Source organism: Gymnoscopelus braueri, assembly GCF_963280865.1.
Source record: "Gymnoscopelus braueri genome assembly, chromosome: 11".
In the NCBI taxonomy this organism is placed as follows: Eukaryota; Metazoa; Chordata; class Actinopteri; order Myctophiformes; family Myctophidae; genus Gymnoscopelus; species Gymnoscopelus braueri.
The window spans coordinates 55,601,213-55,614,873 of NC_137613.1; the positions used below are offsets into that span (position 1 = coordinate 55,601,213).

At 39.4% G+C, this 13,661-nt stretch overlaps 1 long non-coding RNA gene across 1 annotated transcript; it reads left to right on the forward strand.

The window, feature by feature from the left end:
• The first annotated feature begins 3,361 nt into the window (after positions 1 to 3,361).
• LOC308096032 lies at positions 3,362 to 13,359 on the forward strand. Its single transcript, XR_013934102.1, has 13 exons — positions 3,362 to 3,412; positions 5,322 to 5,545; positions 6,144 to 6,216; positions 7,162 to 7,276; positions 7,753 to 7,781; positions 8,075 to 8,121; positions 9,012 to 9,053; positions 9,632 to 9,684; positions 10,029 to 10,065; positions 10,395 to 10,443; positions 11,390 to 11,436; positions 12,376 to 12,440; positions 13,106 to 13,359. It is a non-coding gene; the product is annotated as an uncharacterized lncRNA (long non-coding RNA).
• The last annotated feature ends 302 nt before the right edge of the window (positions 13,360 to 13,661 follow it).

The window sequence follows — 13,661 nt, forward strand, 5'->3', positions numbered from 1 at the left end:
AGCAATACCATGGGGTCTATAAGACCCCTGCGTTCTCAGCTGATACTGACAATAAGTCTCAGACTTACTTAATATGAACAAGTGCAACTGCTATGACAACAACGTCAGTATCTGAGCGGCGAATCATGATGTGTCAGATGCTATCCTCTGCAGCTCTGCCTCAGATACTGACATTGTTGACATAACAGTTTCACTTGTTCAAAGACTTGGCTTGAATTAGCTGTGGATTGCCTTTGGAAGGAGGGAAGGATCTCAGCTGGATCCCCGTTCATGAAATTGCATCAGCTATTGAATCAAAGTCATCAGGTATTTGCTTCTTTCATGAATTCAGGGGATGCCACACAGTTTCGTCCTTCCATGGAAAGGGAAAAAGGTCAGCATGGCAGACAACTTCTCCAAATTAGGTTCAACACCTGTTGCAATAAATGATAAACATATGCAGGTCATTGAGGAGTTCATAGTACTCATGTACGATAGAACTTCATAGAAGTAGTTCCTACAAGGAAGTGAATGCAAGTGAAGTGCATTCCAAGTAGGACATATATGGGGCCAGTCACTCTTGTGCAGTCCTGTTTGCCAAATTATGCCAGAAGCTGACACGATGTGGATGTAAAAAAGCATGTTCTGGACACTGCAAATGCTTTAAGTTTGGACTTATCTGCACACCCCTCTGTGGTTGCAGTTGCTAGTACACTGGCCTGTCACTTGCCCAGCCAGCCACCATTGTAAATGAGAATGTGTTTATAATGACTTATAACAAAACAAAAAGTAAGCACTAAGCTTTACCAAGCTAATAAATCACTTTCAAATGTTCCATAAATGGATTCTGTGTAGGATAATGAATAAAAATTGTACTACAAGCTCATGTGATGTGGATAAACCATAAGCAGATGCACATTTCTGCAATTTATCGGCAGCCATATTGGAAAACATGCCGCCATATTGGAACCTAATGTTATTTTTTATCGTACTTGGTAGAAATACCTCCAGAACATATTCTCATATATTAAAATAAGCCCCAGCAAAGTGATATAGTCCAAAACATTGGCCCAGTTGCAGCTGAAGTATATCTTCCAGCCATAGTCATACATAAAATGAGCCAGAAATCCACTTATTTAATTAGTACACAGAAATAGTAAAATATAAGTCTGCCAGATATTTCTTAAAAAGGCAGAACAGGTAAAGGGTGGGGGGTTCCTGGCCATTTGCATTGGAAAGTCCACCTCAGGGACAAAGACAACACCTCTCTTTGGATAACAAAAGAAACATGTGTTTACCTCTGGACTACAAGTTTTTGTTCCATTGTATTCACTTCGTTTGAAGCTCAGTACCCTGTGGATCTATTTAACATGTCTGTGGGAGCCATTGTCTCCCACAACCCCGTTTTAAGAACAGAGATACAGACTCAGTTAAAACCTGGGTTAAAATACAGAGATACTTTTAAAGATGTTATTATCTTTTGGTGAAAATATATACTGAAGTTAAAATGAACAAAAGTATTTAACTATGGCCTGTGTAGTTTTAAGAAGCCAGGAGAAGTAAAACGTATTCACTTTGGATTGATGCTGTGTCATTAAAGCCTTTAAAGTTAACTATTGTTTACAGATGAATGGGAATGTAATTCTTGGTATCATTCTAAAGTGTATAATGTGCAAAGTATTAATCTAATAACAAAACTTCATTGGGAAATATGGTTCTGTACTAAAAGCAGATATTGCTGAAGTGATTTCCATACATTGTGTGACCTAGAATATTATGCGCAGTAGCGGTCCGCTCCGGCCACGACGGATCAGCTCCTGATTGGTTGAGAAAGAGGCAGAGGAGGAGCTTTTGTTAAGGAGCGTCTCTTTCGAATCTTTTGTATAAATGCTTGTTGTTTTGTGAGTAGCGTGTGCTGCTATTCTGGACCTATGCAGTAACCATTCTTGATTCTCCTTGTCGACAAATAAAGAAAGGAGAAAAACCTTATCACCTCGGATTTGATGTCTCCTTTGTCCTAACACTCTCACTAGAGGCTTGCGGTTTTCCACGGTTTAATCCACGGTGTTTCCACACATCATATACATCACAGCCATTTTGAAAACTGGTGGTGGCCATCTTGAAATCTTAGGATTTTTGCGTGGCCAGAGGTTGATTATCAATTAGGGTCATATGAAGGACATCTGTGCCAAATTTCACGCTTGTATCACCAAGTATGTATCACCACTATCGTGTATTGAAAACGGCATATTCCCGCCTTACTATAAATAATAACTAACCTTAACCACACCAAACCCATTCCTAAACAACTTAACCCAATAACATGTAATCAAACCCCCCTAACCTCGCGTCACACCCACCTGGCTGCTTTTCATTCCGAATTAACCATAGGCAGTGCCATCTATTAGAGAGTTACGCCAACTCCGTTCACTTCTTCGGGCCAGGTCTTCTACATACACATACATTGGCGAATAGTGACAAATCCCTAAACCGAAAGTTCATGGAATGCATTGAAGTCGACGGCTCCTTGTCACTATTTCCAGCTACATGAACCACGTGACCGACGCTGTTTCTGACCCCTCATTGGCGCAACTCTCTAATAGTTCAAGGCTCTGACCATAGGGACTTAAAGGAGAATTTTGGACTAAAGTTTTCTTACCTTTTCTATGACGTTATGATATCTTAGGATGAATGGTACAGTAGAAAAATGTCATAACTCCACCCCTGAGCCGCCACAGCTTAAAAGGTGCGCGGATAGGCCTTAGGTTAGATCACATATTTTAATAGCTTTTAAAAAAAAAAAAAATGGTGAGATCTGACGTTCATAGTGACAGAACACTATGCAACCAAAAAAAAAAAAACAGAAGTCTCGCTAGACGAGATTGAAATCTCGAGATTTCAATCTCGTCTAGCGAGTCTTCTGTTTTTTTTTTTTTTTTTTTTTTTTTGGGACTGTGTTCTGTCACTATGAACGTCAGATCTCACAAAAAAAAAAGAAAAAAAAAGCTATTAAAATATGTGATCTAACCTAAGGCCTATCCGCGCACCTTTTAAGCTGTGGCGGCTCAGGGGTGGAGTTATGAAATTTTTCTACTGTACCACTCATCCTAAGATATCATAACGTCATAGAAAAGGTAAGAAAACTTTAGTCCAAAATTCTCCTTTAACCCATGGGATCTGGTATAGATCCCGCCTTGCCATATCCGGTCATTTTCACGCACACATACAGGCAAGTATCGTTTCCGTTTCCGCTTTAGATCTAGACCGGATGTCAGCAACCCCCAAAGCCTAAATCGCTAGTTGATTGGTTGGGGGTGCTTGTCTATCATTCCAACGTGGCCCCGCCCTCCATTTTCCAGTATATACGTCCTCGTGTGCACAGAACTGACTCTTCCTCCTCAACCTCCGCGCTGGTCAGTCTGTCACCCTGAAGGTAACGTTATTATTATAAAGAACATAAATTATAAAACACAATTAATTATTCTATTAAATGCATTTGTACATGGGTGTTTTAACCTGGAGTGAAAATACCAGACGTACAAGCTCACAACGCGTCGTGGGGGCGAGTCGTTGTGAGCTTGTACGTCTGCTAACTTATGCTACATGCGGGTTAGCACGTGGTTTGCGACCGTTGGCTGCTAACGTATAGCCGTTGGCTCTATAGGGTTTAGCCGTTGGGTCGGCCACGCGCCATGGTTAAAATGGTTTAAATGAAGTAATTTGACAGCATGGCATGGCGTTGCATGTTTTATGAAACTACCTGGAAACCTAAAGTACTTAAATGTTCTTAATATGACATGTTGGGCCTTCGTGAATATGACCGTGTTGGGCTTGTGTGCTAAGCTAGTTTGCCCTGCCTTCATGAAAACGGACTAACTGAGCTACACACTGCAAGTTACTTGTTAAAAGGAGCCCTGGCTAATACGCCTTAGTTTGTATGCCTTAATACATAAGAGTTGCCCACTATAACATTTGTATTTATTTTATAAATGGCTCATCTGTAATTCAATAGGGTAAACTCCCGTTGCAAGTTGTCATTTGGTCTAGCCCAATGGAATGCTTATGCTAACAAAGTATTTAACATATTGTTTTGATGCTCATATGAACCATAGGAAGCATTTAAGAAGTTTTTTTTATTAGCACATAACATTCCATAGGCCTGTACCACACATGTATGACATCCTCAACTTGCGACGGGAGCGGTCCCTTGAGTAAATTTCTAAAATATTTAATTTTATTTTAATATATAAGGCAAATATAATGTATTACGGCATATGCCTTATTAGCCAGGGATCCTTTTAAAGGTATCAAGCTACTTTATACCTAAAATGTGGCAAGGACGACGTGTTATAGCATGAGTAATCTCTAAACGTGATTGCTTTTGTAAAACTACCAGCTACTTGTGGAAGGAAACCACTTAACAACTTTATCTACGTCATTGTGAAGCTACTGGGAAATGGACCTAAAGGGATAGTTCACTCTCAAAATGACTTTCTCTATTGATTAGTCACGCCATGGAGATTTGAATTTATGGATATTCGGTTTATTTCGCATTCCTAAGCCAATAATTTGAGTCTCCTCTGTATCTCTTACTGGAATCGCTGCCTTCTGGTTATCAAATTATTGGCTTAGGAGTGTGACTAAAAGAAAACAATATCCATGACTTCAAGTCTCCATGGGGTGACTAATGGATAGAAATAAAGGATTTTTTGGGGGGTAAACTATCCTTAAGCTAGTATCTTGGCTGTTTATAGTCATGTCACTGCCCAAGCCATGTGCTGTAGCGTTGGGTAGGTCTGTCTAGTGGTTAAATGTAAACCATGCCAGTGTCATATTGAGTGGAGGTTCCTCTTCAGTGGGTACGTTCCATGCTTGCATTGGCTATATAACTTCAGGTTTTGCTTTCACCACTGCACTGCCAGTTGCTGGATGGTGACAATGAGACCTGATACATGAACACATGTGGGACACTTTGATTCTCAACCTTTTCATTTCAATGTCCCCCAGTTTGATATGCGTTAGGCCGCACTCAATTTGATGTGATTTTTTTCTATCTGAGGGAATCCAATCTAGTCACATCCTCGGTGTTCAGCTTAACTCTGAGCGTGTAAAAGTGGAACCTAATGGACCCTTATGGATCCATTTGGTTCCACTTGTACGCTCAAATTTGTAGTGTCAAATTGCGGACCCCACATTGAGAACCATTGATGCTTTCATTTCTCAGGAAATGACCTTTAGGTAGAATACTGTGTGAAGTTGAAGCGGTGTGGTTGCTTTTCTTCAGTGTTTAGCCTCATTGTGGTGTATATGTTAATCTTAAATGCTGTCTTTTTATTTCACAGGTCAAGTGTCCACGCTGTTAATCCACTGAAGACTGTTGCTTTTTTTTAATGTTTGGAAACGTTATTGGACTGGGATGCCATCCCACAGCAAAATATGGCTAGGTTGGTAACCAGCATGAGGAGGAGCCAAGCTGTTGTGGCTCCCTGTGGGAGAGCGCAATCATCCAATCCACCAAGCAACTGAACTTTTTCTTAAGAGTTCAGTAGCTCCTGGGACAAACAAGGTCGGTATTGATTAGATGATCACTTGTAGGGAATTAAATGATGTACTGTAATCATTGCTAGCCTCTCACAGCCAGACCATCAGATCTTGCATAACCAGCCGATCTTGCATAACCAGCCGATCAGAGATCTCTGCCTACTAACCTACATCTGGGGGGGGGGGGGGGGTCTAAATTCAAATGACTGCATGGGGGAATCTATATAAGACTTTAGGGTGTTTATGGAAATGAAAGGTTAAGAACCACTGGTATTAGTATTGTACTTTGTCAGCACTGCATGGTATCTGCAGCCAGTTGCTTCATCATCTGGTATGTTCATAAGTCGGTGCTAGATAAACTCCGCATTCGCATCGTTGGTCTCCTTACCTCTGCAGTGTTTGGAGTCCTGGTATATCTGTGGAAACAGGGTTAACAGCTCATTGGAATTGGACATCTCCATTTTAACATTCAGATGTAAACATTTTATTTTCCACTTTCAGACACTTCACAGCCCAAGAAACGTTCTCCACAGCTCTCTTTGTTTACATTTTAAACTGCTGGCATTTCTTCAGATTTTAGCCTCCATGTGGCTTACTTTATTCTTAAAATGTTACGTTCACAGGATATGGAGTTTTGGTGCCCAGGCTGTTTTCATCCCCTGGAGACACGTAGCTACAGCCGCTGGGACAAATGAAGTTAGTATTGTATTGTCTAGACCAGTAGTTATTGTGGACAGTGGAATAATGAGAATTAAAATGCAAAGACGGTGAATATGTGGGCCTTTTGTTTCTGACTGGGCCATTAGGGCTGCTAGCCTGCTGCAGTTAAACAAACAAATACATTTAAATTAAATCAATTTAAACCTTTTTAAATTACTGTAGCAAAATGGCCAGGCTACAAGCTTGCAACGTATTGATGTAGGGCCATGTCCGTGTCACTTTGTTGTATAAAAAAATATATATTTAAAATAACCACACTTCTCAATTAATCAAAAGTTATCGCTAGAATAATGCTACGAAAATCATAGTTGGAGCCCTGTGGTCATGTCCATTAGTGTTGAATGCACAGCACCAGCTGAGGTCTTGACTGGGTGGGCCTACAGCATGTGCACAGTGCACAGAACAATTCATTCTCTTGCAACCCACTGCTGTGCTGTTCTCCTCAGCAGTGTTACTTATGAGACTGGACAATCCACCAATCAATAGAAATATAATTAACCCAAAGGTGCTGTAAGTTATGGATTTTGTGTTAAAAAGTTAAAGCTCTATTGAGATGGTAATCATTACTATGGTGTTCAGTAACCAAATCTGTTCACCTGAGGAGACTCCTGTTATTTAACACAACAGCATCATAAAATGAATACTGCTTGTGTACAAAACAGGTGCTAATTGTCATTCAGTTCGGTGTTTCTCAAACCCCCAGGATTTCTTGAGGTGGTTCAAGGGGGTAGCAAAATGAAGAACAGTTTAAACCGTTAAAACATTTTTATATTTCCTTTATAGGAACATGCCAGATCTACAAGGCATCTCATCCCAGTATGTAGTTAGCTCTGTTGTTTTGGAAATATTCTGAACAATCTTTAAATTGTGAACATTTGAGTAATTTTGAAAAGTATTAACCACCCAGCTCTTCTCTTATAGGAGTCTCTGGCATAAAGTTTATACAGATGGGGGGCCTGTGGTGATCTGCATATCAATTTAGGGGTTCTTGACATGAAAATGTTTGAGAAGCCCTGCCTCAGAGCAAACTGCAGTGGTAAGTTGAAGCATCAAGTACATGCAGTATACACGCTACAGCCCGACCCATAACAGATATTTGAAGCCGATCCGATCAATTACCAACGTTTTGTCAAACTACTTTCTAATAATTTGGGGGGGCCTGGTTTATGTTTCTGAAAGTCCATAAAATGACTTCGATCCATGTTGTGAAATGGTTTAAATTAGGATTTATTTTGCATTTGTGAAATATTTGAAAAGAATTGTATGGGAGATTTAGGCTTCAGCTACCTTGATACTTGCCCTGGACACATTTTGGCATTAAGCAAAAAGTCAAATAATGGGTGAAGTATGGGTCGGGCTCCACAATGCACATGTTATGATGATTGGCTTAATATGTTCAACTGCTCTGAAGTGTGAATGAAAGTGGCCTGTCTGAACCAAGTCCTCCTGCATCAAGTTATGTATGAATGTTGTCTTCATAACCTAATGTCCTCATGATGTGTGTCCCTACAGGAGAAGAACATCATGTCATACATGTTCAGGTAATAAGGCCATGCTACCACTGTACATGAGTTTTATTGTCCAGTTCTTGCTGTTGAGGTCTATCCCGTCAACCCTTTCATTGTGGGGTCTCGGCGTTGGAAATGCCTCAAAGAGAAAACCTGTAGTTTCGCTTTACCTTCATGGGCACTGCCATTGTCCTTGTGGGATATGACTGCAGAACAAATCTTTACCCCATAAATAATACTGTTTTATCAAAAATGTGCAGAAAATACTGAAGCAAACGATGTAGTGAGGTAAACATTGTCTCCTGTTTCGTCAAATGTGCTTTTAGGTCCTTAACAAACAAGATCATGTTGTTGAAGCGCAGTGATTCCACTGGTGAGTGATGTTCATATAGTCCTGTCCCAATGCTGGTGTAAGGAAAGTAAATGGTGTAGTATTTATCAATTCTGATTACTGATTCCCCATTCCATAATGGTAAAGTATAAATGTTTAGATGACAATTATCCTCCTTAAGTGTTATTGGTAGTATCTGAGATGGAGCTAGTGCTGAAATGTTGTCCTGAAAATGCTGGTGTCTAAATTAACCCATTACTATTGTCCCTGTAAACTAATGTTGCATCAACAATTGTCAACTTTAGGAAATGTATACTCTGGGCCATATCTTGCACCGCAAGATGGGGGCTTATACCTTACTATTTTGAAAAAGATTTTCAAATGTATTGTATTTTATAAAGTAATCAAACAATTTCCCCTATAAACTGTTACATTAAGATAAGTAATGAAACCCTCTCATACATTCCCCCCCCATGATGACACAATGGAAAGCAGTAAAAGCTTGTTGTAAGCTTTTATTTAGAGGAAGATCTACATTAAGATTTTTGTCAATACAGATTCCTTAGCTTTTATGGGTACCCAGGAACCCTAGTTGTATATGCACTGCATGGTATCTGCAGCCAGTTGCTTCATCATCTGGTATGTTCATAAGTCGGTGCTAGATAAATTCCTCATTGGCATCGTTGGTCTCCTTACCTCTGCAGTGTTTGGAGTCCTGGTATATCTGTGGAAACAGGGTTAACAGCTCATTGGAATTGGACATCTCCATTTTAACATTCAGATGTAAACATTTTATTTTCCAGACACTTCACAGCCCAAGAAACGTTCTCCACAGCTCTCTTTGTTTACATTTTAAACTGCTGGCATTTCTTCAGATTTTAGCCTCCATGTGGCTTACTTCCAGACTTTAACATTTTATTTTCCTTTTTCAGACACTTCACAGTCCAAGACAGGCTTTCTCCACTGTATTGAATGTAAGTTATGTGCCTTAACATCTGTCCAGAGTTCTGTGTGTGCAGAGAGAATAGCTGACCTACAAGCTCACTAAACATACAATTGGGGCATTTTAAATATTTTGGTCATTTGTACAATTGTTTTGGTCATATACCAAGGCTTTTAGGACACTCAGTTCCTGACTCGCTGTGGAAATGACCATAAAGTAACTCCAGTGGGTTTCACCAGCACATCTGCTGAGGTGACCTGCTGGGTACATGTTCAGTCTACTTCACACATGTTGTATGAAAAGACTAATTTTTCACAAGCTCTTAATACTTTTCATGGTTCAATATTTATAAAACCCACACATATACAACCTGCCCTATTTTGGGCATGTCATTATATTTGAAATGTTTCAAAATGACATTGCATGTGAGCTTGTAGATTTCCCCCCTTTTTTGCTTTTGTGTGACGCTGTCATACGACGCATTATAAAATGGGGCACTCATTTATGACAAATTTAAATATTAATTATGGAGAGATACAGTTTCTGTCCAACAGCAATGTATATTGTGTGTATGTGCTTTGTGTAATGAAAGTGTTTTTTTTTGTTCAGGGGTGAGCTGACTGGCTGCCAGGGACATGAACATCCTGAAGGGACAGTTGAAAGTAAGCAGTGTATGTAGGATCTACAATGTATAGAACTTGTGGATCATTTATTTTTCTTATGTTGCATTTGTGAAGTCTTTGAAAAGAACGGTATGGGAGATTTGGGCTTCAGCCACCGAATACCTTGACTGATCCATTTTAGCTTTAAGCAGTCAATGGGTGACATGGGTCGGGCTCGACAATACACGTGTCATGATGATTGGCTAAATATGTTCAACTGCTCTGAAGTGTGAATGAAAGTGGCCTGTCTGAACCAAGTCCTCCTGCATCAAGTTATGTGTGAATGTCACCTTCACAACACAACTGTCGCCTTATGTCCTCATTCTGTGACTTTGTCCCTACAGGAGAAGAACCTCCTTCCACCCTGAAGCATTTGTTCAGGTAATTGATGTTCACGCTACCACAGTACACTAGTTTCACATGTTTTGATATACTCTGTAAGTACAGTTGTTGCTGTTGAGGTCTATCCCGTCAGCCCTTTCATTGTGGGGTCTTGGCGTTGGAAATGCCTCAAAGAGAAAACCTGTAGTATCGCTTTACCCTCATGGTCACTACCATTGTCCTTGTGGGATATCACTGCAGAACAAATATTGACTCGTAAAGTAATGGTGTTTAACATGTAACTGTGCAGAACATACTGAAGCACACATCCCCTAGACTGTGTAGTGGGGTGAACATTGTCTCATCCTGCTTGGTCCAATGTGTTTTAGGTCCTGCTCACAACCGCAAGATCCTGGTGCCGAAGCTGAGTGACTACTGGTGAGTAATTTTCATTTCTTGTAGCAATGCTGGAGCAAGTAAAGTAAATGATATAGTACTGGATGTGTATCCTTCTACTTGATTCAACGTTACGGTTCCATAATGGTAAAAGAAAGTAAAGCGTTTAGATGACGAATACATTTTCATTCTTCAAAGTGTTACCTGAAGTAAAGGGTGTTTACTAGTACAAACTGTATATTAGTAGTACCTGAGACGGAACCAATGCTGGAACCATTTGTCTTCAAAATACTGGAGTTTAAAGCTGCACTGGATCTATCCTGGATTTGAACCCAGTCAAGTCCTGATTTTAATTTTTATCACGGCGTCTGCCTCCTTGCTCAGGGGATAAATTGAATCCTAACCATCAGGTTAAAATTTGTGTCAGATCCTGTGTCTAGCTAATACATGACCTTTTACACTATCTAAATGTCTCCATAGAAGAGCAGGGAGACAAATGCGATCACCCCAATTGTATAAGTTGTATTGTATCAATATACTCTACCATTTTATTCATTTAAAAAAGTAACACTTAACAAACACAATTTCCCCTATAAACTGTTACATTAAGATAATTAATTAACACCTCATATTTCTTTCCCCATGATGACGCAATGGAAAGCAGTAAAAGCTTGTTGTACGCTTTTATTTAGAGGACGATCTACTGATCTAAATTAAGATTTTTGGCAATTCAGATTCCTTATTTTTATGGGTACCCAGCAACCCTAGTATGTATATGCACTGCATGGTATCTGCAGCCAGTTGCTTCATCATCTGGTATGTTCATAAGTCGGTGCTAGATAAATTCCTCATTGGCATCGTTGGTCTCCTTACCTCTGCAGTGTTTGGAGTCCTGGTATATCTGTGGAAACAGGGTTAACAGCCCATTGGCATGAGGCTTTTCTCAATTTTAACGTTCAGACGTAAACATTTTATTTTCCTGTTTCAGACACTTCACATTTCACAGCCCGAGAGACTTTCTCACAGCCGTTGAATGTAAGTAATGTGCAATCCCATCTGTCCAGAGTTCGGTGCTCGCTAAGAGAATGGCAGACCTACAAGCTCACAAAACGTTAAACGTATGCATTGGGGCTTAAGAGTTCATTATGAATATCTTTGTCATTTGTAAAAGTTTAGTATGAGTGTTTTGGTCATATACCAAGGCTTTCAGGACACTCAGTTCCCGACTCGCTGTGGAAATGACCATAAAGTAACTCCAGTGGGTTTCACCAGCACATCTGCTGGGGTGACCTGCTGGGAACATTTTCTTTCTACATGAGGATTACTAGAGGACTAGACAGTTAAGAAACCTGCCTACCAGTGACTTCATCGGTAGGCAGGTTTAGTCATTTAACCGTTTCAAACTAATGCCAGAACAATGGCTTCCATTTTCAGCATGCTAACTTTCCAGGAGGAAAGGCTGTTTCTATTTGCTTAGAATCAATGATGGGCAGGATTGAACATTTAATGAGGACAAACAAGGTTGAAAATGGTACTCTTTTAAGACTTTTCATTGTTCAATATTTATAAAACCTACACTCAACCACTTTCAACATGGCCTCCCCATTTCGGGCATGTCATAGGTGAACATTTTCAGAATAGTCTATGAATTTAATACCAAGGCCCTCATTGGAAACAAGTCTGCAATGACTTTCATGAACGGATCTGTTAGACAAAGTATTGTAAATGTAATTGTGCTGTTTTACTTTTTTTTGGCCTAATAAAATATTCAATCAATCAATGGCTTTTAAAAATGGCATTGCAACATGATGTGTGCTACTAGATCTGTTTTTGCTACTTATGTGTGGTGGCAGTCATATGACAAATTGTAAAATAGGGCACTAATTTATGACGAAACATAAAAAGATGAATTATGGGGAAACTGTCTATCTGACGTGTGTATGTGCTTTCTGTAATGAAACTGTTTTTTCTTAGGGAGTGGATCAGTTGTGAGCTTATTGGCTGCCAGGGACATGAGCCACATGAAGGGACAGTTCAAGGTAAGCATTAATGTATTGCTAGCTTGTAGATCTTTCATTTTCAACTTAGTGGATCACTTTCAAAGGGAGTCATTCAGTTTTGTGGGCTGACTCTTTACGCAGTGATCCTACAACAGCAGCCTCTGTAGAACATCTACAGGCCTGTCCTTAATGGTAGTCTGATATCTACTGAGGCAACACTAAGCTAATAATTCTGTAAGTGATATTGTTTTGTTTAAACTGTTAATTTTGTTTTTGTGATAGTAATTATTGCTAGTATTCAGTAACCCTGTCCAAACAGATTTTTCTGTTGCGTTGCCAATTTCATCCAAACATGAGAGAGAATCCATTATCAGCTTCAATTTCACATTATACCAGTTCCAATTTTGTCCATCACTTCCAATTTCACTATTGTTTATTAGATGACTGGAATTGCTATCTGACCTGATTTTCCGCTAAAGAGGTGTAGAGACAGGAGACTCCAGTTATCAAAATAATCTCACATACACCCCCTTTAATTAAAATGAACTGAACCTTTTATTTAACAAGTCCTATTCAAACGGTCTACAATGTGTTGTGAACTTGTAGATGGGTCAGCAATTTTAGTTTTAAAGGTACAAACAGTCTGAAGGAAACTTAGTGCTCATATGAATGAATGTCTTAATGGTTTCTTTTTACTTCAACAGCTGACAGTAATTAAGCACTGTTGGAGGGGAGAATGAAGATTGCCTCCAGTTCGACCTTTGAACTTCAGAGGAGTGATGTGTTTAGTGAAGGATTTTGTGACATTTATACTTCTATTTTTGATGCATGTGGACACATTTTGAAAAAGAAATGTGACATATTTGAGTATTTTTATTTATGTTAATTATGTACTTAAGTATTTTGATGCCAATACTTTTGTACTTTATCTAATAAAAATGTGAAAACATGTCTTTTACTTGTAATGGAGTATTTCTACATTGTGATATTACAACTAAGTTAAAATGCTGAACTACCAATGGTATTGGACTGCTATTTTTGCCAAATGTTTTCTTATGACATGGCCAGAGTAATGGTGCTTGGCTACCTGCTACTCTAGTGTGTCAAACCAATGGATTCATACTGTTGGTGTTGCTGTAGGGGGGAACCTTATGTCCAAAGCTGTTACTCAACAGGAGGGGTTTTATTTAGACTAGTCAGAAGCGCTTGTTACTAATACTTTCCATTAGTTAAAAACCCACAGACGGGCTGTACCAATTT